Here is a 25,821-nt window from a genome sequence, read left to right as displayed (position 1 = left end):
TTTCATTCATATGCTACCTTATTTGAGTTTGATTGTGGCTTCTTGTTAGTTTCTATAAATCACCGAATCGGCATCAAATTTGGCTCGGGAATGTTTCTTAACATTGAGTTGTTCTCTTGTTGGATTTCGCTTCCGCGGATGGAATGACGCATGGGTTAAAAAGATGAAGCAATTCGGTTAGTGGAGTTTCTTAATCCTCTTGATATGTCCGTAAACCATAAAACGTTTTAATTTCGCTTTCATTCTTTAGTTATTATGCTTTAATATTTGCATAGTGAAATGGACAGATTCAAGTTTTTACTTCTATTTCATGTTTGCAAATGATTTAAGTATTTATTCTAAATATTACATAAACGTTGATCTAAATCACAGTGCGTCGGCGTTGTTTCGTCGTTTTATTTAGTGTGTTACATTCAACCATTTCTTCACACTTTACCTTACAATCTCAACGACAACAAACGAAGTCGAAGTCGATCAAACACATCCAAAACTTCTTATCACACTAACCTATTCTTAATTGAAATTTAGAGGTCTTTATTAGGTGTTTCGTCATGGATTAGGAGATGGTTTAAGAAGGAAAAAATGGATATTCAAAAAGACAAGTCCGAGATAATAGAGTTTTATATATTATGTAACTTTAGAAAACCTGTATATTTTAACTTTCTATATCTTTGTTTCCATCCCACCATATTTTTTTTTTTTTCTTTTTTCGGCATTTCTTTTATCCTATTTTTGGAGTTTTTATTTATTTTTATTTTTTCTTTGGATGGAAACTTCTTTTCTTTTCCTCAAGAACTAACTAATTTTTGTTGCGGGTTTTTTTCTTCTTTCTTCACTCATTCTATTCCTCGGACTTATTCAGATTGGGTAAGTTGAATTTTTTATTTTGTTTTGTTTTTTAACAAGCAGAGGGTAAAGGAATTGTGGTTTATGGAGGTTTTTGGAAAAGAAAGGGAGGGAGAATTAGCGGAAAATAATTCATGGGTTTGAATTTTACGCATTTATATCGATCCAAAGATATTTTTTAAATTCTCGACAGGATATGGCGTAGTGATCAAGCAAAGTGGGCGTGTGATTTTCTATCCGGGATTTTTACTTATAAAGTGTGTCATTTCTCAAATGTTTATTTCGTATAAGGCTTTTGCAATTTATATTCTCACGAGGATTTGTAGAATAAGTCTTAAATTTCAGATTTGAAACTTATCGCTAACAATCATAGATACTCATGTAATATATTTATAGATAGATCGCAAAGATTATTACCTACATATTAACCTAAGTTTCTAACAATTATTCTTGAAAAGCTACGTAGGGAGACAGATTATTAAGAAAGAGAAAGAAGTTTAAACAATACCACTATTCCTAAGCCAGTAAAGATAACTTATTTATTTATATTTTTGAATTTTTGAAATTTTAACTAGAAAATAAATCGCCTATCATACATATCTATATCCTAACGGATTTTAATTACACGGTGTTTTACGCCAAAACAAGAAGATGTTTTGTCCTCAAAGCATATAAATAAAGAGGGTAGGAAAATTACCATGAAAGGCGCGTGAATTCGAGGAACATCCGAAAAAACAAAGTTAACGCACTAAATATAGGAAATAAACCGACTAACTCTATAAGAGTTCTACCCATTATGGGGTTAAAAGAATGAAATTGTTTGGGGACATAAGCGATTAATTAAATAGAATGAAAACTTACCTTATCTCCAGCAGATTACTCATCATCTTCCTCATCCTCTTCTTCTATAAAGAAGTGGGGTTCTTGGCCCCGCCATGCCATGATAATTTGTCGCTTCCCGCCATTTATCATCTATTATCGCTAACCTATTAAGAGCCACTTAGTCCGACGGGGTGTAGGGTGCTGACGATGAGGTTGTATCCTCCACCTTTTTCCATCGTCACGCGGAAGGATCGAATAATACTTATTGGTGGGTCGTGCGATTAATCGGCAATCGTAATCCAATCCGTGAAACGTGTACAAAAAAGCGAGAAAAAAACATAAGCATAATACACGGAATCGTAAGCGGTAAGAAGGTACTTATGCAAATGCTATGGGATCGAGCTAAACTAGACATCAAGGTTGGGGAAGGTCATGACACACGTCCCGGCTAAAACAAGGAAAACGCCGCAAGTGGCATCATTCACGTAAGAAAAACGCCATTTCCCTAAAATGTTTAAGATGATCCAAAATATAACAGGTTCTATGTTCATGGACCACGCTATCAAAGCGCGACGTTATATTCCCGCGTCCTCGATCACGGAAAATGCCCACCCCATAATGACTTCATGCAAAACTTCGTAAGTGTAGACATACATATTATCTACCCAATAACACCATGGGTCTTGTATTTTCAAATGCATAGCAAGTCCAAGAACAAATGCTAGCAAGAACACGGTAATTTCCATTGGTTCATTATCAATCAATGTTGATGGAGAACACTTGTTCTCCATCCGGGTCTTTCAAAGAACATGCGGTTATCGTAAAAAATAAGATCTTTAGTGTTGGAGAATAAAGTGCATCGTCTTTACCATAAGCGGCTCAAACTAACGTATATGATCGACAGCAAAACCAAGCACCATAAGTAGTGCTTTTTGGAACAAATCTTCAAAGATCGTTAAGTGATCAATGTTGGAGATGTCATCTCAAAATTATGCTTGAATGGAATAGCTATGAATGATCCGAACTACCCGCAGAAAACTGGAATTTTTCTCGGTCCACGGAAGTCGGGGCGCCGAGTGTCTTTATGAAGATTTGGAATTCCGAATGTTTGAGTGTTTGAGCTGGTCTTTCACTTACATGAAAAGTCGCCTCGACAAAAAATCTGAAAAATTGCGCCAGAGGCCGGAGTTCTTGAAACTTCGGAAAATGAGACGAAACGTGGGGAATCGTGGGAGTGAAAGGTGAGTGATGGAGGTTAGGTGTAGTGTGAGTTGTGAGTGTGTAGAATGTATGAAGTTTATATAGGTTTTAAGTTGCTAAAACGGATCGGAAGTTGCAAAAGGTTTTCTGGCGGTTCAAAATACCAAAATTTCCAAACCCGAAAACGGAAACAACTCATTTTCTTGATTCTAAAACAAACCTAGTATCTTTTTAGGTTGAATTTATGATAGAATCTACCTATTTAATCGAGATTTCATCCTAGAATGATACTTATTCATAGATATGCCTAAACGCCATATTTTCACCTTGACTCATGAATAAATTCTAAGGCGAGTGGTCATATAAAAATCATCTTTGGAATAGATAAAACCACCCCCAAACAATTTGGAAAGGTGGGATCAATATTAAACAACCACGATAATGAAAAATAACAGCGTTATATTAAAATTTTCATTCAAGTACATTTCACTACAAAATTCAAATTACGAAATTAAAACTTACATGAAAATAAATGACAATAATGAAACTACAAATAAAAATAGAAACATCAAACGATACTATCCCTAACCACTTTCAGATCGGGTAATGAGGGCACACGGTCGGGAGATGCTCCCCGAGCTCCCCGATGGGCGCCACCATTCGCCCTTCTACGACGACGCCTCATGCCTCAATGGTGTGTCCTCGGAAGGAGAATCCCCGTGAGGTGGGAATCATGCAAGCATGTCGGTCCCGAATCGGGCGCCGAGCTTCTAGCTCGCCCTCATCCGCTTCCCCACCTCTCATCCCCTCTCAGGGTAACGGATCTCGGTTATGATGGATAGTTGCTCGTCGAGTCCAGGAGGTCTCGCAGATAGTGTTGTTTAACGATGCCACGATGAATTACGGCCACGCATGTCTCGATCCGGACTGACAACACCTTTCCGGGCATCCGTGATCAAAACAAGTCAAGTCCTCCTCATCCTCCGAGGCATTTCGATTTCCCCATCCTCACCGGCATTCTCGTTTCCCCATCCTCCTCGTCTTCTTCTATCCTCACCAACCTCCAAACTCGTTGGACACACTCCTTATAGATCACGAGGTTTCGTGTAAGGTGATGTAAGACCCATCGACGCCGAGCCGCTCTCAACTTCAAGATGATCTTGGTTATCAACACGGGGAGAGGTGCAACAGACTTCCCTACTCCCCTAATCATGCTAAGCAAAACTCCAAGATACGAGAACTCGCATTTACGCTCCCCGAGTATCCATAAGATGTGGAGGCGATTCAGCCGATGTCGCCGACCTTCTCCTTCCCCAGATCGCCCGACCAATCCACCGAAGCCGCGCCAATTTGGTTGGTTCCGAGGGACGATCGGGCGAACACAATGCGATTCGATTGTAGTTCCCTTCGCAGAATCGCATCACGTTCATCAATGGTTCTACCCCATTATATTGGGACTCCCGCAACATGACATCCGTGATAGATTCTAGGCGGAATACCTAGAATCTCACCAACAACCCAAGAGTCACTTCCTTCCTCCTGCGCGAACCATAACAAAAATCCTAGTCACCTCCAACTCCCCCGTGATTCAGTAGAACCGCCGGACTAAGTCTTCGTGGTAATAGGCTTCGGTCGAAAGTACCACAAACTATTCCAATCTCTACCGATCATTTCGTTATCGTGAAAACGGTAGCAAGTAAGTGGTCGCCAAGAAAAGCTTGCTCGCGAAAAAATTCGGCGTTGTTGAGTCATTTGGAAGTTTGAATACGGTTTGAGGTTTGTAGAAGGGTGGGGAAGCAAATGAGGGACACCTCACTAAAAAGAACGATGGTGGTGGTGGTGTGGTGGCACAAACATCAATTTTTTTTTTAATTTTGATTTTCGGTGGTTTTGTTAATGTAAATTGGTGGAGGTCAGGGGGCGGTTGGAGTAGATAGTGGTGGGTTGGATCTTGGATTGGCTGGGTTAATTAGGGTTTTGTTTTTAATTTATTTTTTTGGTGGGGTTTGAAGCTTTGTTAATGGCGTTTGTGGAAAAAAATGATGAACTGATGGTAAAGGTAAAGGCGGGTGCTGGTTTGAAGTATTTGGTTGGGCCCAAGCCCAAATCGAAATTTGTGAATTTTTCGATTTTTTAAACTTTAAATCAAAATTGCCGCCGTTCTCGGGTCCGATTTTTTGAATAATGAGATATGGAAATGATCAGGAGAGAATTTCCAATCCAATGATCCATAAAACACTCTATTCCGACCGTGGATGACATATAAGATAGTGGAAAATGCCTCGAAGTGCTATGCGGCATGATGTATGTTATGCGACGATCTCTAAATTCAAGATTATGTCAACCGGATCGTAATACAATTAAACGGCCTAAGCAACTGTAATGGGACATAAACATTCTAGAACGGAACACTAACACCACCCCCAAACAAATTTTTTACAACAAAGTTTCAAAATTTGTTTTTAACTGATGGGTCTTTTAAAGTCGATTCGAGACTTCCTAGATTACTATGTTTATTCTTTAATATATATATATATATATATATATATATATATATATATATATATATATTTACTTTGTAAAAAGAAAAACAATAAACAAGAAAGACATGATTCACCCCATAGAGAGAAACATGACTCAAAAAATCCGAAAACATGCAAGAGTGGAAAACATGAATTATGTTAAACGTGGACTTAGGATCCAAGATTTTACGTACCACACACCGTAGGAGGGCCCGGTTACCTTAATGGTGCACTCACCAATATATGGAAATGAAAAGAAATGCACCCAACACAAAAGTTGAGTCGCTTTTATAGTCGATACTTTCGAGACTTTATCTAAACATATGCATGAACATGCGCTTTATCATATATCAACAACCAAAATAGTTGTGGATCATTCCATAAATAAATATCACAGAAAACATATCCAAACACAATCAAGCACCAAGATTTCCTATGACGCAAACCCTAAGTGAATTGAAAGCGAAGTCGGATAATCCCTATTATGTAACCTAGCATGCACCTTTTTTTTTCATTTTGAACGAAAGTGGGTGTTATAGTAAATAAGTGTGGAAAAGTGAATGGTTGTGGAGAATATGGTGGATATGGATAAGTTGTAGAAGGACAGAATGTAACCAATGAGGATGTGGTTTTAGCACAAAACTCATTCATGGTGTGTAGGACCTGTTTCAAGTCCGAAAATGAAGGTGTCAAACGCTTTTGTCTTCTAAAGTATTTGTTTACTAGGTGGATTTAAAAACTTATGAAGCACGTGAAAAAACAAAAGGATCGAAAGTGCAAACTTGAGATTTCTTTGAAAAGGGTGGAAGGAGGGAAGTCGAGGTGGATGTTATGGAAAGTAGTTCTTGATAGGGTGAATCATGACACCTTCTAAGAAACTCATCGAATTGCTCATCTAGATTGGTCATATCCTCGTTACTATGATAGTCCTCTACATCTTTGAGAAAGTCATCTATCTCATCCTCATCCGTAATATGTGTATCGACTAGTGTAGGGATGGAAATGTCGAGTCCGAACTTCCAAAGGAAAGAAATTTGGGCATATGATTATCGTGGGAACGTGTTGTTGAAATAATCTCGAGCAAAGCTCTCGATCATGCTAACCTCTCCATCCATAGACGACCGGGTAACTGGTTCTTTGTTTAAAAACATTGACTTCAAACAGCAAGATGGCCAAAAGACATGGACATTGAACCATCGCCGCAATTAATGAGCGCGATTGGCAGTTTGCCGTGAGTGAGGCCCTAAGATGATCGGGACAGAGTCGTTAATCCACTTCCTCGTATCGATGATGACAAAATCAGCCTGGATAGTAAAATCCCGAACTTTTACCGTAACATTTTTCGACCACACCCTTAGGATACTTAATAGACCGATCGCCTAATTGCAACGCCATTTTAGTGGGTTGCATCTCGTCTCCAGACCCATTTGTCTATACAAATAAAACGGGAGTAAGTTAACATTAGCCCCCAAGTCTAATAATGCGGGTCGTCGATAAGAATCTCCTAAGGTGCATCAGACAAGAGGGATGACCAGTGGTCCTTGTACTTAACAATTCCATTATGTTCCGGATAGAGTTGAAAATTGTTCTTAAAAGGCGCTTTTGGTATATTGGTCCTAACGCTTAGTAGTACACAACTCCTTAAGAAACTTAGCATGGTGTGGTAGCTTTTTAATAGCTTCGAGGAAGGGAAGATTTATAGTTAGATTCTTGAAAACTTCCCTAATCTCCTCATAATTTGTATTCCTAGTTAACACGCGGCTAATTTTTGTGGAAACGGTGGTTTCGTCTCATATTTAGCAATAATATCACCGGATGTTTAACCGTGGCTTCCTGTTTCTTTAGGTTGTGTTGTAACGGTACCTCTACGTTGGTAGGCTCTTGAGTTTCTATTTGGGGTATCTAGTAAAATAGCAGTGTAGGGGCTATCGGTGGGGTAACTATAAGCATAGTTACTTTTGTTATCAACCACTCGCCTAATCCGAGAGGGTGATGGCCTTTAGCTCACCTACATTTTCATATTCATTACTAGTATTATCGGTTATCTCAAAGGCTGTATTTGTTGTTTTAGGATTAGGTATTTCGTGGACAGGAAACATACCTTTGGGTTGGGCTTTATCTTCGAGCCAACCGTTGGGTTAAATTATTAACGGATTGTAGAAGCCATTTGGTTAGATTGAGCCATGGTTGGAAAAGTTTTTGGCTTACTTGTATGAAGGTGTCAAGACGATCCGTTGTGTGGGTATAGTAGTCACGGGTGGTGTGGACCGAACTATTTCACGTGAATTATTTATGGGTGGATTTTGATAGTTATTATTTACCTAACGATAATTCTATTAGCATTATAATTATTATAACTACCTTGACCTTGTGCTTGACCTTGTCGAGGTTGCACTTGGTTGTTATAATTATTAAAATTACCGACCACTCGCCCTTGTCGTGGTGGAGCTTGGTTAAAACTTTGTGTTTGCCTAACATATTGATTTTTGTACCCGGAGTGTGACGGTTGGTTATTTCTCCAACCGAAGTTGGGATTTTGTCTCCAAGGGGCGTTAGGGTTCACTATTAATGGAACAAGCCCGTTCATAGGCTATAGGGTGATAAATTCGGGATTCGGATGCCTCGTGGCTCCAACCGAAACTACATAGATTTGAATTTACATTCATGACGGGGGATAGGCTTTTGTTGAACCGAAATGGCCTCTACCTTTTAGTGAGTGATTCGATTAGAGTTTTAAGCTTGGGATCGCGGTTTAATTTCAAACATACCGCGTATTTTAATCGTATTAGAAGAACCAGCGGAGCGTGGATATCATCACTACCCCCGTTGTTGTTATTTTCGCTTTAGTTTGATCCCTCTAAAATTTATAAGCCCGGAGGCTCCTTTACTTAAGAAACTACCCCATTCATTATGTCTGCAGGACTTCTTTATGGTGATGAAGTCCTTGAAAAAGGCACAAACTAACGTGTTTTCGCTAAGTTATGATGTGGACACTTTATAAGGAGATCGGTGAAACGATTCCAAGCCTCCGAAAATGATTCATGAGGATTTTGTCTAAAAAATGAATCTTGGAAAGCATCTCATCCGTTTTAGGGGTGGGTAAAATGTTCCATAAACAACGGAACAAAGTTTAGCCCACGAGTCCATGTAATTAGGCATTTGGGCGTTAACCAAGACGCCGCCTTTATCGGTTAAGGTGAAAGGGAATACCCCGAGTTTAATTTGTTCCGCACCAACCGTAGGGATGGTGGAATGTTGTTAGGACTTGTTCAATCCTAATGCGACAGCCGATAAGGTTTTTCATGGTCTAATCCATGAAAACGGGTAACAAATTAAAAATATTTGGGGATTCGAAATCCCCCATCGGGTCCGCTAGAACGATGCAAGATTTGGGGCTATCGCCCAAGGTTTTGTAGAAGTCGAGAGAGGAGTCTCTTCTTCGTCGGGCATCAGGTCGTGACGGGTGTGAAATAGTAGCTAGAGGTGTAGTAGGTGGTAAACTAGATAGACTTGTTTGTTGACATTGTTGGGTAATTACGTCGTGTTTTGTTCGCCGCATCCTTAATCTCATACAAGGCTAAAAAACCAAACTTAGCTAAAGACGTCAACACTCCAAACAATTATGATATACTAGTATAAACCTCTAACGAGATGCGAGGTGTGGAAGAAAGGAATACCCGATTCGTCCCTGTTTCGCTTTTATGAATAGCGCCTTGTTTACGCTGTTCGGTGTATATAACAAGTTAGAACACCTAAAAACTTGAAAAATCAAAGTTCGAGTCAAAACCGTAGAATTCGAAAAATTAGCAAAGCGGCTGGTCAGCGCCATGTTCCATAACTTTGGGCGGTCGCACTTTCGGTATGGGGCTGGTCGCCGTGTTCCAGTTATAGAGCAGGCGCCCTCCTTATAGGCACGATCAAGGCTTCGGTTTAATTTTGTCGCGGAATTTTTCAACGATGAAACGGAAAACCACAGTATGAATCAAACAAGGGTGGGTGGGTAAAATGGGACTTTAAGAAAAGTACTTACACTACGAAAACAATGCGAATGTGAAACTAAGATGGTAGCGGCGCCATTTGATAAATTAAAAAATTGAATAGTTTACCTACGAAATGAACGATGAACTCAAAACGTAAGTAAACTAAAACTATCTTATGAGCCTATAAGTTTATCAAAGATTCTACTCTCAATCCTATGAGATATAGTGGAGTAGGAAGTTCGTTCCACTCCTAGTCCTTCCGCATGTTAATGTTCTCCACGATAAGTACTCTTTAACTCTAAAGTCTAATGAGAGATTTTTGAAGTGGCAACTAGACTACGATGCAACTACCCACAAGATGCAACTAGTCGATTATCGTAACAACTATGGGAATGCTATGTTGATTCTATGATAAGGAGTTAGAGGGGATTGATTCCACCTTTAACTCGACTTAATCCTACTAACCATTAATCGTCAGAATCCGAATTGAATCGCTTCGCTAACAATATGGTTATTCCTAATCCCTAATTACACATGGCATTCCTACCAATTCATAACTAGCATGTGAACGATTAAACCCATTCTCATGGTGAACTAATCGCTTCAGAGTGGGAAAGGAAATTGCGACGACTCTTACAATAATCGAATCAAGCTTTCATCAAGGCTTCTCAACCCCTCTAATGGAGGTTTAGCGAGAATCATTACACAATCATTTCGATTAAATTAAAACTAAACATAATATAAAGAATTGAAATTTACTAATCTAAATTAAACAATAATTAAAATCTAATTAATAACTAAGAATCAATAACAAGTAATAAATGAAATCGATCTAACACAAATGTAAATGACAAGAATGAAATTAACAAACTAGCTATTTTATTAATCAATCTAATTAAGAATAATGATTCTAGAGTTTAATCTAAAACAAGAATTGGATTTGAAACTAAACTTAACATAAAGAATTAAATCTAGATCTAGAAGCTATTCTAATGGCTACTTTCTATTCTAAGCTACTTTTATTTTCTAACCTAATTCTCTACCCTTATCTACCATTAACCAAGAGTGAAGCTTTGGTTTTTATACATTCAGATCCAAAAATCGTGCATGGGCTTGGAGCCATGTTTTGGGCCAGAGAATCAGGCCCAAAACCCAATTCTTTCAGTCCAAAAAGGCCTCTTCAGCTGCAGTTGGCTTCAACAGATGTTTCGTCCACTTTTGCTCATTTGATTATGTCAAGGCTTGGACCATTGGAAATCCCTTTCCGAGCCGGTCGTTTTGACATAAGGTAGGCCCCATTTCGAGGTCTGAGTCCAAAGATACTGGCTTGGAAGTTCTGTCGACTTGTGTGCTATTTTCTCGTGGGCCGACTTTTCAGCTTTTGTAGGGCTTTAGAAAGGCTTTATCTTCTTGAATCTTGGCCTTTAATCACGTAACTCCTAGCAACCGACCTTTGCTTCTTTATCTCTAAAGTGGCACATATCCGCACATAATGGACTTTGAAGCCCCGAAATGCATAAAAACACGTGTCGGTGTTAACTCTTAATTATTACTCACATAATTGGTCTAAAAGTATGTCATTCTGAGGGGTTAAAACTACAGTTTGGGCTCTTATCGACATCCTTCCTGACTTAGTAGTTTTGCTAAAGTTTGCTTTAACGGTAGATTCGTCATCAATATCATAGAATGTGCTTGAAAATATGGCTTCAACCTCTGAGATGAAAATAAAAGTGCCAAAGCATATTTCTCCAGAATGGAGTACCGAGTCTCTGCCTCGACCATCGTTTTTCTCTAAAAATATACGAGCCTTTCCAACCCATTTTCTACTTTCACAAGGACAGAACTTATAGCAAAATCTGATACAGCCAAATAAAGGAGCAAACTTTCTCCCTCATCTAGTTTTGTAAGCATTGGCATTTCTTACAAATATTTCTTTAATTCAAAAAATGCTTCTTCACATTCCTCATTCCAACAGAATTTAACATTCTTTTTAGCGACTTAAAAAGCGCTTACATCAATCGAGAAGTTAGGAGATGAATCTATTGAGCTTAACTATTATTCTCGGCCAACCTTTGTATCCTTTACGGTTGTAGGAGATGGCATTCTTTGAAGTGCTTCGTATTTGATCGGGATTAGCATCGATACCCCGCCTCGTAACGATGTACCCTAAAAACTTGTTTAACTAATCCCAGAAGGTACACTTTTCAGGATTAAACTTCATATTAAACTCTCACAATATTTTGAATCTGATTAATAGGTCTTTTACATTATCTACAACTTTCATAGATTTGATGACCATATCATCTATATAGACCTCGACAATTAAGTTTGATGAAGTTTTTAAAGATTTTCTCTACTAGTATTTGATAAGTGGCTCCGTGATTCTTCAACCCAAATGACATTCTCGATAAAACAAAGATATCCCTCCATTCACTACTAAAAACAGTGATTTTATATCGGTTATAAAATCTCTTAATATCGGTTGTAAGTAAAACCGATATAATAATCCCTCCAAAATATCGATATCGGTTCGGTTTTGTAATATCGGTTTCAAATTTCAAATATCGGGCGATCAGTAACCCGATATATTAATTTTGCAATTTCATATCACAAAATTGAAACCGATACAATTAGTTTGTTATATTTAATATCGGGCCGACTCATGTGCTATGATAATAACTTAAAGCCATAACTTAATATACTTCGTTAAAAACTAAAGCCCCTCTCAAAGTATGTTATATCACTTAAAATCATAGGATCTGGATACAACGAAAGTTTTGAGTCTCAGCTTAAAACGGAAATAGAAGACATCTTTCTTCTCGCAGCCACAATACTTCAAACAGCAAAATAGAAACTTCTCGCTCAAAAGTAGACATCTTTCTTCTCCAAAGTTGCGACTTTTCTTATTTTCTTTTGCGGTGCTTTGGTCAATGTTCCCCATGGTAATTTTTCTTCCTCTTTTTGCGGTGTTCTTCTTGTTTTGTGAATATCTTTGTGTTTATCACGATTGTGCATCACATGGGTTGCTAAACATGGTTGGGGTTTGTTTTAGTTTTCAATATAATATGTAAATATTGTGTTTTTTAAGGTTCTTGCTAGAGTCATAGTTTTGGGTGTGAATCTATTAGTTTATGAAACTTTGAACTTTGATGCTCTCGGTTGTTTGACTAAATGTTTGTTTAGAATGTAAATTAAAGTGTGGCTTACGCTTTTTTGCATCAATTAAATTTAAAAGTAGGTAGCTTCATTTCCATTGTCTAGCTTAGAACCACACTAGTTACCAAATCTGCTAGAAACTTAACTTATCTATGATGCATTAAGCTACATTACTTCCAGTTCTAAACATTTTCTTTGTATTTTAATAGGAATGATTTAAAACAAATCTTGAAGTAGACTTTTTATTATTTTCAGTTTTGTTTTGTGTATTTGCTTAAATATACCGATTTTTATAAGTTGTACATGTGTTTTTTACATAATATTGGCATTGTTAGGAAAATTCTTAGGTAATTAAGCAATCGCTTTTCGATTATTTCTTGTCTCTAGCATTTTATTGTGCTATCCAGAAATGGACAAGTCTTGGATGTCATTGAATGGGTTTACTCTTGATATGGGAAAGTGGGTTGAAAGTTTTATGGCGTTTGCCAAAAGAAGTTTGGTGAACATAATCCCATGCCATGTCCATGCAAAACATGTGGGAATCTCAATAAATTTGTGGCTAAGGATGTTGAGTTCCATCTGTTTTACCATGGTGTTGATGGAAGTTATACCGAATGGATATGGCATGGAGAAAATCTCATGGTCAAGCTCCCTCGAGTGTGCCTTTAGATAGGCCCACCCATCACCATTTTGGGAGTGAAGCCCTAGGTGATGATGCGCTCGCGCAGATGATACCACACCCCGTGATGATCTTTTGCTAGCACAATAAAATTGGCTCGGCAACCGCTGACCCGAGATTCATCTAATCCCGAAAAGTTTCAGAAAATTCTTGAATAAGCTGAGGAACCTTTATACAAAGGTTGCCCAAAAGTTCACCAAATTATCTCTTGGTCGTTACATTGTTTAATGAAAGCGAGGAGTGGGTGGTCCGACATAAGCTTTTCACGATTGTTGAAAATCATTGGAGATATGCTACCGATGATGATAATTTACTACCCAGTATATGAGAGGTGAAAAAAGACATTGTCCGTGTATGGGATGAGCTATGAGAAAATAGATGCCCTGTCCAGAATGATTGTGTGCTTTATAGAAAGGGAACTGATAATGAGAATAAAACTAATTGCCCTACTTGTGGTGAGTCAAGATACAAAGTGAATAAGAACGACCGAAAGCAACATAAGGGGGGTCTTGAAAGCAAAAGTTACGTGGTATTTTCCACCTATCCCTAGGTTTAAGAAATTGTTTGGTCGGTCTGGACATCAAAACATATGACTTGGCTTGGTGACAAAGAGAGAGGTTGATGATAAGTTACGCCACCCTTGGTGACTCCCCGCATGGAAGTTGGTAGATGAGAAATGGCGAGTTTGGCAAAGAGCCAAGAAATTTATGCTTTGGCACGAATGTAGAGATGGGGTCAATCCGCATGGCTCAATGAGCAGCAAGTATAGTTGTTGGCCAAGAATGTTAGTCACTTACAATCTCCCACCTTGGTTGTACATGAAAAGAAAGTTTGTTATGTTAGCGATGTTGATTTGGTCCACGACAACCTAGAAACGACATTGATGTTTACTTACGACCACTAATTGATAACTTAAGAACAACGTGGGATCTAGGGGTTAAAGCTTATGATGCTTATCGACAAGAGGCTTTTACATTAAGAGTTTGTATTGTTGTGGACTATTAATGATCTCCCCGCATATGGTAATTTATCTGGTTTGTGTTGTAAAAGGCTATCATACTTGTCGGTATGTGGTGAAGAGACACAATCGTGTAGATTAAAACATTCAAGGAAGAATGTATACATGGCCCATAGAATGTACCTTCGAAGATCATCCCTTTCGGAAGCTTGAAAAAAAGCATTCAATGGTGAGCAAGAGCCCGGTCGGCACCTATTCCTTTGACTGGTGAGAAAGTGGCGTAAAAGGTTGATGGAATCAAAACCTTGTGGGGAAACCAATACAAAAGAGAAGCCCAAGAAAAAAAAAAGAAATCAAAAAGGTCAACTCCATTAAAAGAGGAAGCGGATGGAAGATGTTAGTGATGATGGTGCTAGAATTTGTTGGAAGAAGAAGTCAATTTTTCTTTAACCTCATCTGGGAGTACTTGCTTCTTACCGACCCACAACTTGGATGTGAAGCACATAGAGAAAAATGTTTGTGAGAGTCTTATTGGAACCTTCTTTGGATATTCGAGTGCAAAACAAAGGATGGGTGAATAGTCGTCTTGATTTGCGAGGAGATGGGTTTAAAGGGATGAATTGGTACCCGATGTAAGTGAAAAGAAAGCTTACTTACCACCAGCTTGTTACTCATTTTCCAAAGAAGAGAAATTTAGTGTGTGTGAAACATTGCGTAAGTTAAAAGTTCGGATGGATACTCATTGAATTTTTGAGCATTGGTTTCTATGCAAGACTTGAAGTTGGGGGGTATGAAATCTCATGATTGTCATGTGTTGCAGCAATTACTTCCGTGGCTATCACGATCGGTGTTACCAAAACATGTGAGGATTGTACTTATCAAATTCTGCTTCATTTTTCCATGAATTATGTGCGAAGGTAGTAGATGTTCTTAGATTGCTTGAAGTTCAGGAAGAATTTGGTGGTCACCTTGTGTTTGCTAGAAAAATATTTCCACATGCCATTCTTTGATGTTATGGTTCATTTAACCATCCATCTTGTTCGAGAAGTCCAGCTTGGTGGTCCCGATTTTGTTTTTTCGTGGATGGATGTATGGATTTGAGAGGTATTAAGAACATTAAATATTCTTCTAATATTATTACTAATTTAAATTATTTAAAGTAAAAGTGGTTTTGTGTTTTAGGTATATGTCGGTGTTAAAGGTCAAGTAAAGAAATCGTTATCGCCCGGAAGGTTGCATGGCGGAATGTTATATTGCCGAGGAAGCGGTTGAGTTTTGTAGTGAGTTCTTCTCCGGATTGGATGCGGTTGGAATTTCTCCCATTGAAAATAACACACCCTCGAAATTGTGACTGGAAAGAATCCTCCGTGAGGTGATTTTATTGCAGGTGATGTTAAGTCCTTGGAGCAAGCACATTGCTATGTATTGCCACAATACAAGTGTTGTTGACCATATATTGAGTAATTATACTTTAACTATTTGACTTACAAATTTTACGCTTTACTCTAATTCTTTATGGAAATTTTAGAGCTAACCATGCGGTTCGTATGGAAAACTGTGTAGGAGACACATGAACCACCTAAAGAAAACATTTCCCCAACAGTCCAAAGTTCAGAAATGGTTACAAGATGAACATAATCGTTCTTTTAGTTCTTGGCTAAAAAACGAGGTAACAATTGTCAACAGTAAAACATGTTTTGTGTCTATTTAATAAATGTAGCTAACATTTTTAAGGACAGGTTTTTGAAGATCGGCGCGTCTCCGGTAACAAAATCTCAGAAATCTTGAGATGGGTATCACAAGGTCCCCGTATACATGTAATGACATATCATGGTTACAACAATTAATGGTTGTCATTTTACCCACAAAGGATCGCGGATGCTTCGTGTCGGTCGGTAATAGTGGTGTTAGTCTAGTGGCCTTTGCAATGCATGTCTCTAGTGCAAAGGATAAAAATCTTGTTTTCTGCGGCGAGATACTATGGTGTTATTGAGGAAATATGGTTGATTGATTATGGTCATTTCAACATACAGACACCTCACCAAGTTTGTTTTATGCTTTTGATTTTTTCCTTTTGCTTTTTGATTTCTTATTAATCAAGATAGGTTTTAGAGAAAGTCTTCTTTTGTGTCAAGGACATCTATCTATGGTCTGAAAGTTAAGGACTTGACTTTCGAGGTCACTAACCTTTGACTTTAACTTTGACTTTTCAATACTTTTTTCATGGCAGCTTGGAGCCTTCATAATAAGAGTAAATAAGGCTCCTTTTTGGTGCTCAAGACGAAATTTTATGATAAGTGGTATGAATTGCTCAGAACCAAAAAGGCAATAAAAGCTATGAGTTGTGTTTTCATTATGCATAAGAAGGGCTATAATGCAAAGAATGTAAGAGTAATAAAAATGCACATTTGGGAGCTTATCACCACCCCTAAAATAGCATTTTGTTTGTCATCAAGCAAGTATGAGAGAAAAACTAAGATAACAAATGAGTGATTTATTATTAATTATACTAATCTCATTTTGTGGAGTGCGACTACATTGACCATATGCAACAAGGCCTTAAACCACTAGGAATTCCCTAATGGATGAGCTTTAAGCCTTGTGAGAGTTTTTCCATGAAGGTACTCACAAACTTCTTCTATCTAGTACAAAGGGTCTTGTTTTCTTATTTTATTCTTAGAAGTTTATACATCTCATTACGGAATAAGGACAAGCTCATTTGAACTTAGAATAACATATGTACAGTAATTTAATCATCTAAAGAAAAATATACAAAACTTTAGCAATGAAATACAAAAGTAGAGTTATTTTCAAACTTTAGAGAACGGCCTTAAGGTGGGCTCTCTGAGGTGTGTTGCAATCACAACTCTCGATAGATTCATTCAAGTTTTGTTCTCTCAAGTGTATGGCACTTATATTCCCACATACATAAATTGTAGCCTCGTGATTTAAAATACGTATTTATTTATTTATTTATTTATTTATTAATTTAATTATTTATTTAAAATTGGATCGGATTGATTTGGATACGTGGCCCTCGGCTTCGGGCCCGAAGCAATGTTGGGCTTGGGTTTCAGACCCAAGTATATAAACACATTGTTCTAGATAATAGGTTCGGGAGAATAAAAAATAATAAAAAATGGAGGCGGTTGGTTTGCTCGAGCGTTGAGCATCCACGCCTCGACTATGATGAACGTGGAGCTTGGGATTAAGGTGAGTAGTTAGTTTTTCTACTTCCGGTATACCAAATCGTTTTATTTGTTCATTCTTTTTTCGCCGTGGTCACGCTATTATTAAACTAGTTAAATATTGGTATATTGTTTTTGGGTGATTATTGAAACGGTTGAACTGGCTGGAACTCGAAAAGAAGTCAGTCAATGGCTGACGAAGTTAGAAATCGTTAGGTCTACTAATCGAAATTTGTAGTGGTCTTAACCTAGGTGTTTGGGTTTTTGAACCAACACTTGGAGTAGTGGGCGTGTGTGAGTATTGATGAGAGGGGTAGGGCTTGGGAGCTTGGAACAAATGGCCAATGGCGCGAACGAGAGAGAAGTCGCTCTCAGATACTGGTTAAACTGTTCTTATGTTTTGTAGGTGGTTGGATTGGTTGTAAAGGAGGAGACGAGCCCCCAAACCTCCTCCTCGTAAAAACGCCATATCGTGGATAATCGAGGGTTTGGTTGTTAATTTGTAATTTTCGTTGTTTGAACTTTTTTGTATTGGGAAGGTTGTTGGGTTGATGTTTGGGTGGTGTAGTGAGGTGCTGGTCATTTGAAGCGGAGGAGAATGTAACGGCAGCCGCCGATTTGGCCAATTCGCTGCGAGGGGAGATGAGATCGAAGTTTATGTATTAAAGATGTTCGGTTCTTCCTTAGGAGTCGAACCTACTTTTTGACGAAGAAGAGAGTCGGTACGGCGATTTGGTATCGGGTGGAGGAGAGAATGGGGTTAAGATGACATCAGACCGCGTGGTTGGGCCTCACAAACTAATTTGCTATTTGGGCCTAAACCTTGGTTGGTTGGGCTTAGCTTGTTTAGATGGTTGTGGGCCGAAATTCTATTTTAAGTTGTTGGGTCCGGTTTTGTTTTAAGTGGTTGGGCCATTTTTCATATGTTTAGTTTAGGCTAGTTTAATTTAAAGTTTTGGGCGGTTTAGTTCAATTTTGGGCTGAATCACTTAATTATTTTGGGCGATTTCTTTAATATTGTTTGAGGCCGTCCATATAATTTAAAATAGATCTACATTGGTCTTTCACCATTTAGACTTTTGGGTTCTAAGGTTTGGCTTGGCAGTTGGTCCTAACCATTACCTTAAAGTCAGAGCCCACGAGCCATGCATATCGACCTTAGCCATGAACCATGGCTATGACCTCAACCTGTTGGACTTGGAAACCAGTTTGACTTTGACAATAAATAACAGTTTGACTTCGACCATGACGGTTGACTTTTACTTTGACTTTTGACCGTTGACCGTTGACTTTGACCTTTGACCGTTGACTGTAGAATGTTGTTTTTCCAATTTTTTCACATATTTATGAATATGGACAAATATAATAATAAAATATTGTCGAAAATTATATAACGTTGTTTGTCATTATCTAATTAAGATTTGACGTGGAGTAGTGTGTAAAGCATATATATATCGGGCTTTGATTCGGATCACTTTAATTGTGCTACATCTTATGTTGTAAATTGTATGGACAAATCAAATGCTAAAATGCTGTGGAAGCTTGTATAAATTTGGTTGTCATTATCTAATTAAGATTTGACGTTGATATTGTGACATTATATAATATGTGGGATATATATATTGAATGCAATAGTTTTGGAGTCATAGATTTTATATAAACACTCTATTATTTTATATGTGAGATGCTACTATGAGGTAGTATAGTATGTGTGGATATTTTCCCAGATTATTGTTTAGTGCAATAAGATAATTGACATGCACGCGATATAGTGGAATGATTATGAGTCATAAATGTATGACACTTGAATAAATTACGTAACGAAAAATCCTAGAACCTAGCTACCACAACTCATGTGATTTGCCCCTTCCGGGCGCCAGCGAATCTGAATGGCCTTCGGCGTAAGTAATGTGATTGGCCCTTCTAGCTTCGTTGAATCGGGAATGGCCTTCGGGCGTAAGTAATGTGATTGGCCCTTCGGCGTTTCGCTGAATCTGAATGGCCTTCGTGTAAGTAATGTGATTGCCCTTCCGGCGTTTCGATTGAATCTGAATAAGTAATGTGATTGGCCCTTCGGCGCGAGAATAATGGTGGTTTTGATTATTCCGTTAGCAAAATAGAACGAGACGCCGCGATATTTTATGCCGAATAGTGGCAAGATACTTGCATAATGGCTTCCGTGTGAGGGTTACCGGCGTGCGGCATCCCCGCCAGTGGTAGCTACGCGCGGAGTGGTTCATTATATAAGGGGTATGTGGATGTACATGCGGGCGTTGGGAAGCAATTGTGGTAGCCAGGAAACTAGGTAAGACATAGATACGACGTGATTTTAGGGACACACAAAGAAAGCCTTAATTAATATAATTATTGTAATATGTTGGTAAATGATATTTTTTGGATAGATGATTGTATATGTTTTGGCTGGTTAGTAGTTTAGTAAGAACCTAAGGAGCCTACCGTGGAGGAACTAAATGCCTTTTATTACGCATTATGGTATGTAAGATTAGTCGATTGAAAGTTAAGGCTACCGTGGAGGAACTACCCGCCTTTATTTATTGTAGTTAAGAATGTCGATTAGTCGATTTGAAAGTTAAGGCACCTCGGTAGATAAACTAACTGCCATGGATGGATGGTGTATATATATGTATAATTATATGTTATATTTTAGAGCTACTCACACCAACATTTTTATAATGTCGACCCGATTTGCATGTTTGCTTATCGGGTGTGTTCATTAAATGAACACAGTTGATAAGTCTTGACAGTTTAGTGTTGAAGAAGATTGGTTGTGCTTGTGGTTCATAAGAAGGCCGTGATTTCAAGATAGGCCTTATTTTCCTTTTGAGGTGATATAGATTTTCAATTGAGATAAAGTTATTTGCATTTTCATTTGTTAATTTTTGTAATGAAGAGGACTTTTGTTTAAGTTTAAAATTTTTATTGGTTTTTAATTATCCGCATATTTAATCTAATTATGGGTTTTTGGAAGTGGAGAGTCCGTCACACCTCGGAGATCGAAGAGTCGGGAACAAATAATGTTTTTCCGAATTCTGTCGAAACTCGGGGTGTGACATAAATGACTTCCAAAGAAAATTGAGGTCGATTGATCACACTTGCCACTTACTATCACACCATCCTATTCCTAATTGAGCTAGAGGTCTTTTAATAGGAGTTACGGGGGCTAGGGTGATGGTTTAGAAAGAAAAATGAAGGGGAAAACAAAATTTTAATAAGTTTAGAAATTGGGTCTTTAAGATACTTGTAACTAAATAAGAACCTCAATTTGTTCTTTGCTTCTGAATTATGATTCTTTATCCCTTTGGCTTTGTGATTCCATATGATTTTGAAATTTGGGAGTTTTACTTTGCTTTTGTCTCTTTTGCTTTTGTTTATAATATCGTCTCCTTTTTATTTTGAACTTTGGGAGATTTGATTTTTGACTCCTTTGATTTATTTATTTTTGGAGTTTTCGTTTTTGATGAGTCTTTCTTTTCTTCTCTTTCCTATCTTTTCAAGCAACTAACTAATCTGTTTTTGTACAAGGTCTTTTTCTTCTCTTTTCTCGATATCCATCCAATTCTCAACTCGTCAGTTGGATAAGCTTTTTTATTGTGTGTTGTAATGGGTTAGGGATTTATGGTGAAGAATAAAAAGGCTTTTAGAAAATGGTGAAGGCTCAAAAGGGGTAACTAGAGGAAAAACTATATTTTTGATTTTTTAACGACGCTTATTTGGCTATATCGATCCAAAAAGGGCTTAAATTTTCTCTTAGGATATGGCGTGGTGATCAAGCAAGTGGGCGTGTGTTCTTTCTATATGGATATTCTTTGTGTCATCACTCAATAATAATTCAGATGAGGCTTTTGGCAAAATTCTCACAGGATATTGAAAATTAATTGTTCTAACCTTGGTCTCATAAACTCACTGCTATATACAATCAAATGCCTATGCATGCCATTCATGAAAAGATGCAGAAACTATTGTACGTATATTAGTCTAAGTTCGAAGAACAAGTCCTTACACTATTGCTATAATGAGACTTCTAAACTTTTTATTCATCATAGAAAAAGGAAACAAGACTTTTTAATACTAAACATAAAAAATATTTTTGGTCTCTTTCGAAAAAAAATTTAGAAAGGAAAAAATATACTATTATATCTAATATAGAAAATGCCTAGTTTTTGCAAAATGTTATTATACCACTGATATACACCTTTTGTTACATTAGAGATTTGAATCTCTTCTTATGCGAAAGTGCGAATTCAAAGATTTTCCTTACTCACGATCTTCGTGTTCATATAGTTTGGAGTAAGGATTCGAACCAACCTAAATTCTAGGACCACTTACAACTTGGTTTTACTTTTTAGGGAACTAGTGAGTAAGTTTAAATATGATTATATTAATACTAAATATTTGGTTTCTTACTACACAAAAATTAAAAAACATTAAGTTACTTAAATCATGCAACTAAGACACAATAAAATTTTACTAAAACAAAAGTGGAGAGTTAATTCTCCTCATGTGAAGATTACTTTTGTTATTTGATTTTTATAAGTGCATTAAAATCTTCCTAGAACTTCATAGACAAGTTCTACTAAAAGAAACTTGATCCCTAAACAAATATGACTCATCTCTAAGCTTATACATGCTAGCATGTGGAACCAAGCAATGACTTATCTCTAAGCTCATTTATTTTGATCCCTAACTAGACTCTACACCAACTATCATTTTGGGATAGGATGTAGGCCTAGTTGTTCTTCCTAAACACTTACTAAACCAAATAACAAGACTTTTCCCTCACATGAGTGTTATTAACTCCCCACAAAGGGAAGATTTAGCTCATGATCCTTGGGCTAAAACTAAATCAAGTGTGGAATGTAAAAGAGAGAGAGAGAGAGAGAGAGAGAGAGAGAACAAAAAGAAGAAACTATTTATTTATAAACTCACTTGCATGAAGAAGTGAGAATTTTTCAAGAGGAACACAAGGTTTCCTCCATTAAAACTATTACAAGCTTTTTTTTTTCCCAAAACCAAAAACTCTAAACTATCTAAAACTAAGGAACTAAAATAATACATGGTAAAGGAAAATAAGTCAAGGGAGTAAATGGAGTGTCCCCCCTTGTTTTGTTTTCTTCTCCATTTGAGAGAAATCTCGTTTTCTCCCACGTGAAACATCAAACCACATTTACTTCCTTTTTATCCACCACATTAAAACAAAGTGACACCTTGCATTTTTTACACTATTAACACCTAATCTAATTAATTACATGCAAGGTGTCAACTTTGCACCAATAATTTGGTATTTTTGTCTTGACATGCTCCATGATTGATGACTCATCAAATCTTATGGGTCTGTGATAGTGGGTCCAATGCAGTCTAGTGGCAATCGGTCTTTTTGGCAATTTTACAACTTCCCGCCTATCGCGTAAAGTTCATCGCCCTGATTGTCCGGCATTTCACTTGTCACATTTGGAATCCCGTTCAAGAGGTGAGAGCTTCAAAATTTGATGCTTCAAATGCGGATTTGTGGGATTTTATATGGCTGATTTGGAAGAATTCATATATATCGCTCGTTCTGTGCTTTAACGTGAGTTTAACCAATATTTTCATGTTTCTTTGTGGAATACCGCAAAAGTCACGAAAATATATTTATTTCATGATTATTAAACACAAAATTAACCAAATTTATATGTCTCAATGGGGTTTCATATTACAGTTTTGGGTGCTTATCAACCACCCCCAAATAGAAATATGTTTTGTCCTCAAAGTATGAAGAGATAAGGAAAGAGATTACTATATAAATATAAGAAAAAACGGTGATACACCTGTATTCTATTATTCTTGGTGAAAATACGCCTCCCCCAAATAAGTTTGGGGCGTGGTTTGTTTGATATAGAACAAGAAATACATGGTTTATTGTACTAAGGATAATTATTCTACTATGAATTTTTTTGGGTTTTTGTATTTTTGAAAACATATGAAATGCATAAAAGTAAAATGGAAAATTTTGGCATGATGTATTTGTATTACCTTCTACTCATATACAAAATTCCACAAGAAAACAAATAAACAAGCAAATAAAATTACACTACTAGTTATAATTATACATAAGTGCGAAAAGAAAACAAACATCAAACTAAAGATAAAACATAAACTATAAACTATATATATGGATACTTGGAGCCGCCAAGTCGAACCGCGGCGGACTTGTCACAACATCGAAGATCTTTCTCCTTGACGCCGGGTCCTAGGGCGCCTATCACTACGCGGGAGTGCATCTCTAATGCTCTACAGTTGTTCTAGTGACACTATGCTTTGGAAATGTCGCCGCCCCCGCTGGAAAGTTTGTCGCTCCTCTCTAAGGATCCATTTGTGCCACTATAATGACTCCTCGCTTTTGCCCTCGAAATGGTGGATGCCGGGTGCAGAATCCTCTGGCCTCCATGGAGGAAGTGAATTCGCCTATGGGCCGAGTGGAACTGTCAAGTGGCACCTTCAACAAGTAGTCCATTTGATCGGGGCCCCGGGCGCGTGGATGCTAGAATTTCTAGACGTAGTGGGCATAGATAGGACCTGTGGTAGCGTCCTTGACCTCCACTAGAGTGTATGTAATCTCGAACCCCTAGTGCTGCATGATCCTAGTGCCAGCACTGGTAGAGGGGCGGTGGACCTTCTAGGTTTGCAGAGTTACTCCCAAACGAATGTGACGATGCAGAAGCTGTTCTTCTGCTCCTGAAGAATCCACATGATGTGGAACATCGCCTTACTGATAGTAGAAGGCTTGGCTTAGCCTATAAAGTTGTAAGTTGTCCATTGAGATATCGCTTAACCGATTCCTTTGCAGCGAACTCTGAAATTTGCGAATGTGACTTGGGGTTTTTCACCCTCGAGAAGCGTTTACCGCCATCATCACATCGATGGTCGATCTTGTTGTCTTGGACTGCTTGCTCGAACATAAGCCTTTAGAGGAATCCCCTAAACCTCACTCACTACCTCCTTAGTGAACTCGAAAGTGTGGCCATCCTTGATAACCATGATGCAGTCATCCTCCCCTCTAAGCATGTGATTATAAAACTAAGGAGTGAGAGAGGGAGAATAACTCGCGACCTTCCAACAAAACCAAAGACTCCCATCCTCTTCTTAAATCTCAGCTTTGAAGTGCACTTCAAATAGATCGGAATTGAAGATGGGTTCAAAATTTTTTCGTAATCCATTTTTAGAGCTCAAGCCATCTAGAGTAGGAATTGATAAAATAGAGGTTTTGGTTGGAATAGGGGTTGAAAATGGAGCAGGCTGTAAAAAATTGGAGTGGTGGTGTGTATAGGGTGGCGGGTAGACGCACGCACGGTTAGGTGCAGCTAGGGTTGGAAAATTTTGGGGAAGATGAGGCCGGTCGGCGGTCAGGAGGCTTATAAAGATTTGTTGGCCCAAGCCCAAATGAAATTAGGTAATTCGATCATGTCCTTAGTGCCTTGCCAACTTTAAAAGCCGGTCCGCTTCGGCCGGGTCCGATCTTGACCTGGAGGTACCAAAATCCATCACCATTGAAAATGTCACGAAAGATATAGGGTACACTCATATTCAATGGTGGATAAAAACAGATGAGGGAAATAAATGAAAAGAAACTGCAGGGAAATATATACAAACAAAATAAGTAAAAATTTAATTAATTTTTTGGATTTTTGAATATGAACTAAAATTTTAAAAGGTGGGTCGTTTTTTAAGTCAGATTCCCAAGACTTCGAAGTTTTTGAAAACTTGAGTCGATCCTAACCAGATGGTTGGATTACTCTTTTCAGCTGTGCTCGGTGCGCAGGTGGGGCACATGAAAACTTTGAAAACTGAATTTTTACTGTGAGGTTGAAGATAGGGGCAAGTTGGTGTTTGACAGTTCGAGCACCAACTTTCTCTCATAGCTCGTCTCTTACGTGCATATGAATTTTTACCTAAACCATGAATGATTTTCGGTATATGTGTCCATATCTTCAGCTGCAGTTCTCTAAGAAGTGCTTGCACACAATTATTGAAACTTATCTATTTAGTCTTCCAAGGTGGATGGGTTTTGTTCATAATGAAAGACATTTTTTACAACTTTTGAAAGTTTTTAGAAATAGAGAGATTAAGAAGGGGAAAAGATTTTAAGAAGAAATGAAGAATTTTTGAAAATTTGTACAAGTTTGAGTATTTTAACGTCAGATTCTCGAGACAAATAGAAAGATGGAGACAAAAAATAGAATTAAACAGAGAATAGTATCACTTTGGGTTACTTTATTTGTTTAATTCTCGTTTGGAGACTTCGCCTTTTTTTTTTAGTTGGTTTCTCAAGCAAAAGATATCTCTAGCTATATAGAGTTTTTTTTTGAAATTAAGCTAGGGGTAAAGCTGAGACCCCACCGTATTGATTCAACTGCTTTCAGATATAAGTTTGTCCACTTGCAGCATCATTTACAATACATTGTAATCTATAATC

Source organism: Coptis chinensis, chromosome 6 (genome assembly GCF_015680905.1).
Source record: "Coptis chinensis isolate HL-2020 chromosome 6, ASM1568090v1, whole genome shotgun sequence".
Classification (NCBI taxonomy): Eukaryota; Viridiplantae; Streptophyta; class Magnoliopsida; order Ranunculales; family Ranunculaceae; genus Coptis; species Coptis chinensis.
Note: the sequence above shows the minus strand (reverse complement) of the source record.